The following is a 5,874-nucleotide window of genomic DNA, read 5'->3' on the forward strand; positions in this document are numbered from 1 at the left end:
GCAAGGAACGACGAGGAGGACGGTTCGGCAAGCAGAGGTTGACGATTTATAAACCACCAGTGTTTATCACGTGAAAGGTGGACGGTCACGATCCTTCCTATCCATACTGAGCTCGGACCATAAATTACAATTGATAAAAAATAATGGACAGTCACGATCCTTCCTATTCATAGCTGAACTCTGACTATAAACTAAAATTGATAAAAATAAAAATAAAAATATTGTCATAAATAATACTAATTTTTAAAATAGTTAGTTTTATCTAAATATAAATTTAGTTTATTTGATAGTCAACATCTTCAATTTTTTTTGAAATATATTAAAAGTTTTGGTTTTCTTTACAAAAATGCTTATGTCTACTTGATAGATAAATCACTACAATAAGAATTTAAAAAAAAATAAAAACAGACTGAGGATAAAGAGAGAATGTCCAAAGGCCTACATACTCTTTGGCTCTTTCTATCCTATCCAAATCTCTATATTTGTACCTGTCAAATAGAAAGAAGAAGCATCTCCCAAACTCAAAAAAATTAGAAAAAAATCTAAAATATTCATAAAATTAAAAAATAAATTTTATTTATATATAAGTCATCAAAATATGTTAAATATATATAAATATATTAGAAATCACCATGCATAGAAAGAAATATTTTAGAAAGTCATGATCAAGTTAATTTTGAAAATTTTTCTTTCAAAAATATTTTCCTATATGCATGTAGAGGAGAAAAATGCAATAAATTTTGAATTTGAGTAGAACTCTTTTTAATTATTTTAGAAACAATCAAATTTAGAGTTTGTTTTAAAATCATTAGTTATTTTAGAAAATCATGTTAAAGTTAATTAGGAATTTTTTTTTTTAGGAATATTATCCTCCACTTCATAATTATTTAAGAAAAATTAATAACTATTTAGAGTCCATGCACAAAAAAAAAAGAAAAGAATTTAGAACTATTTCAAAAAGCTGTTAACTGATTCCATGCATGTAGAAGAAAAATTTTTGAAAGAATTTTTAAGTAAGTTCAAATTTGATTGGGACCCTTCCTAATTATTTTAGATCACCAATAACAAATGATTAGAGATCCCATGAAAGAGATCTAATATGATAGGAACAAAGCTAATTGAATGATTACATTTGAGCATATTTTTTGCATCATATCTCCTCCTATCCCCATGATAAATGTTCATGTCGATAATAAAATTACTGGAAAGACCGAGTTATACTCTTATTGGGTCTAAAGCTGAAAGTCTACAGGATATTAGGTCACAAATATCTTTGGAGAACTTATTATGAGAACCTTCATATAGACAATGATTAGGCTTTTAGTTAATCCTAATAAATTTTCTTGAAATATCATAGTACTTAGCACAAGATCTTTAATATGCATTGATTGCATAAGGCCCTATTGATTTATAATGTGTATGATATTTAGAAGTCTATGACAAAAGATCTAGTTCAAAGTCTAATCAACTATGGTTCATTCAGATGAATATAATGAACACTAACTTCAAGTGCATTGGGCACCTCATCATTGCATAGCATAAGTTGTTCAGATATTCTTATTTAAGATTTTAATAATCTAAATCTTTTATGGGATATTGTTGAAATTTTTTGATTGTTTATTTTGAGAGTGCATTGGGCACCTCATCATTGCATAGCATAAGTTGTTCAAATATTCTTATTTAAGATTTTAATAATCTAAATCTTTTATGAAATATTGTTGAAAATTTTTGATTGTTTATTTTGAGAGATTCAAAATCTTAAATAGAACTTTGGTTCTTTCCCTTTTAGAAAGATCAAAATTTTAAAATTTGATCCTTAATGTCCCACATTAGATGATCAAATGGAAGTACTCTTCCATTTATGGATATCTGAGTCTTTCAAGCCCAAAAGGGTTTAAGGATGGTGGGCTAGTGGCCATGCATACACACGCTCAGCTCCCCTCATTTTAGAAGGCCCGTCATGCCATGCACATGAAATGGCATGCCCATGACTAGCACACTTTACCAGATGGCCCATCGGATATAAATGTGAGTTCAAAATTGAAATTTAATTTCCTTATAAGCATTGCAGATCAATTTAAAAAATCAGATTATGTATGCCTTTAAAGCATTTATTGTTAGATTTGTTAAGGCCTTTATGGGCCTCTACGGCAATTATTTCGATTGAGCCTATAAAAGGTTCTAGCGTCCTTGGTCCTGTGTACAGACAACTTTCCATTACAACACCCAGAGAGCCCCCCATAGCTTGTGCAAACCGAAGGAGAGTCGGTTTGGGTCAAGCCTCCCATACGATCATACTCATGATTCGAGGATTCTGAGGACAAATTTCATTCTTAGGATAATATTTTCATATGCCTCAATCTAGACACATCTTTTTTTTTTTTCCATAATTAATAATAATATTATTAAAATATTATTGCTTTGCATGTATTAGTAATTTTTGGGAACCACACCTCCAACAGATGGCATACTAAGGATCTTGCCTACCACACATTTTGTTTCACTCGCAAACGGGGAGAAGCTTTGCAATGGTAAATTTTTAGGGTCTTCAAGTTTACGGATTCTAAGAAGTTTAATGGGGATGAAGTGGCTAAGGAATAAATCTGCTTCCATAAGCATGGATGATTTGCATTCTAACTTTGAACTCCTAAAAAATATGTTAACTAAGTGATCCCTTCAAAAACTAAGCATGTTTTGGTTCACAATTAGAATTCAAATCAAAATTGGAATGGGAATTTGAATGGCTGTATCCCTCGATATATTTGGTTTGTAACCAAAACCAAAATGAGCTTTGAATACTAAGTGAGAGTAGTGTTTAGATTTTAGGGGATTGAGGCATCCCTCAACTAGATGGCTCGAATGGGAGTCACTTATTTTCATAATCTCAATCCCATTCTAGAGATCATATCCATATTTGTTTTGTGTAACGAATGCAAATACAGATATGGATATTATTTAGATGTAAAAATTTATATCTATATTTATTTTAAATGAATATAGGTACAATTTAGATATTGAAAGTGTCACGCCCCCGATCCGAGATTTGAATCGAGAGTCATGGCAACCGCCGCATACTTATAGAATACCTTTTCCATAAGCATGCAAGGCATCTCATCATGATATCTTCACAAACAGTTAAATAAATTTTTCTGTATTTAATAATCAAATCTTAGTTCAAATAACAAATCAAAACTCAGTGTTCAAAAGAAAATAACTGTCTGACAAAGTCAGCACTAAAAAAAATAAAACTAAAAGTCTTGAATCAATTCTGAGAAAAATCCTAAATCAATGAGCTAACTCCATCTCTAATCGCTCTCCTAATCGAAATCCCGCATCACGCTAATTTTTTGGATCTGTAATAAAAAAAATATAAAACTCATCATGAGCTAAATAGCCCAGTAAGCAGTGTATACCTTTAACTGAATAAATTAGGCAATTATTTCTATACATATCGATTTACTGATATAATAAAATCAATATGTAATTTTATGAAATCATAATCATACTATCAATCATATATAAAAGTCAATTCATCGTAATTTCCAATTATGCTTTTCATCTTAAATTCATCAATTTCTTAAGTTCTTCTTACCAACCATGACTATGACCACATTATCCCTATGGTAGGGTCATAATACCGCGTATCTGCTTGCGGTGAGCTACGAATCATCTGGCGCTAAGTCCTTTGGAACCGCTGGTCTCGCTGGCGATTTTGTCGCTGGTCTATCTGGCGACATGTCGCTGGTCTTACTGACGACATAAACCCTCAGGACAGTCAATTGCCAACGTATATGCCCCCGTTGGCGGGGTCCTCAACACAGTCGGTTGTCAATTTCATATTGTCTTCCAATTTATATATTATTTTTAAAATAATATAAATAAATGATATTTGAGTCAAATCAACCATACCATTCTTTGTGATCATACATCATCATAACAAAATAACTTCAATCATAAATAATTTTCAATAATTAACTTTATCCATAAATAATTTCAACAATTATTTCAATAATTAATTTCAATCACAAGCATGCATAAATTTATTTAATTCATAATTTATCAGATAAATTCAGTAAAAGTAAACACTACTTATCTCAAAAGAAAGTCCAAACTAGAAATTCTAGGAATCTCGAAAATCCTTCTCTGAACCTGATATGTCAAATATCATATTTTAAATCAAAATTTTATCGAATTAAAAATAATTAAATTATTAAAATCTAATGTCCTCACGAGGATCAATTCGTCGACAGCATCCAGGATTTTCGAACTAATCTATGGATACCCTAATTATATTTATTTATTTTTATTTTTTTATTACTAATTTAATTAATTTTTTTTTATTAATTAATTCCATAAATCCTAAAATCTAAAGAGAGAGAAAGAGAGAGAGCAAAGAGAGTTTCTCTCTCCACCCCTTCTTTTTTTTTTTTCTTTTTCTTCTTTTTCTTTTCCTTTTCTTCTTTTTCTTCTTTTTCTTTTTTTCTTCTTCTTCTTCTCAGCCCTTCCCGCGCTGGAACAGAGGACCCTTGGTCCTCCGGCCTTGATCGGCCGTTCGGGCCATGGCCATCGCGGCGGAGGCCGGCGGCAGACGAGGGCCACTCCCCCGGTCACGGAGGAGCATGGATCGCCGGCGCCGGAAAATCCAAGGAAAAAGGCCCAAAAACAGGGTGTCTTTCCCGACCGAAAGATCGGCGACACTCGTCGCCGGCCACCTCAAGCAAAGGTACAGGAAGATAAGGGAGGAAGAGAGGAAGGAAAGAAAGACTCACTCCGGCCTCCGGTGACCTCACCAGCGAGAAATCACGGCGAGAAACAACAGTGCCCGCGGCTCTACTTCGGAAAAATCGGAGAGAAAGAGAGGGAGAAGAGGCCGATGGATCGATTCTAAAGAGAGGGGAGACCTTCTTATAGAGGGTCCTAGGATTTCGAGGGGTCCTAGGACTCCTAATGTGCTTGGGTCTCGCCGGAGAAGAAGACTCCTACCGGGAGTCTTCTTCCCGGTTTTTACTCTGTTTTTTTTTTTTCTGTTGGGCTTGGATCCTGATGCCGTGGGCTTGGCTTGGGCTATAACATTCTTCACCCCTAAAAAGAAATTTCGTCCTCGAAATTTTTCATACCTGTAGTCTCGAAGAGCTGGGGATATTTTTGCTTCATTTCTTCCTCTAGCTCCCAAGTAGCTTCTCTTTCTGAATGTCGACTCCACTGTACCTTGACATAAGGAATGTTGCGACGTCTCAGCACCTGTTCTTTACGGTCTACGATCCGTATCGGGTATTCTTCATATGTTAGATCCTTTCTGACTTGTACTGGTTCAAGTTCCACGATGTGACTTGGATCTGGTAAATATTTTTTTAACATAGAAACATAAAAAACATTATGTACTCCTGCAAGTGAAGGGGGTAAGGCAAGTCGATAAGCCATCTCACCAATTCTTTCCAAAATCTCAAACGGATCCACATATCTAGGATTCAATTTGCCACGAATGCCAAATCTTGAGATTCTTTTTGAAGGAGATACTTTGAGAAACACATGATCACCTTCTTAAAATTTTAATTTCCGTCTCCTGTTATCTGCATAACTTTTCTGTCTACTTTGTGCTGCCCGTAGTCGTTCTTTAATTAATTGAATCTTCTCGACTGCTTGTTGAACAAGTTCGGGACCCAATATTCTTCGCTCACCGACATCATCCCAGTGAATCGGTGATCGACATCTTCTACCATATAAAGCTTTGTAAGGTGCCATACCAATGCTAGCCTGATAACTGTTATTGTAAGCGAACTCAATCAAAGGTAGATGCTCATCCCATGAACTCTTCATATCCAAAATACAGGTTCTCAACATATCTTCTAAGATCTGAATAGTTCTCTCTGACTG

Source organism: Elaeis guineensis, chromosome 6 (assembly GCF_000442705.2).
Source record: "Elaeis guineensis isolate ETL-2024a chromosome 6, EG11, whole genome shotgun sequence".
Classification (NCBI taxonomy): Eukaryota; Viridiplantae; Streptophyta; class Magnoliopsida; order Arecales; family Arecaceae; genus Elaeis; species Elaeis guineensis.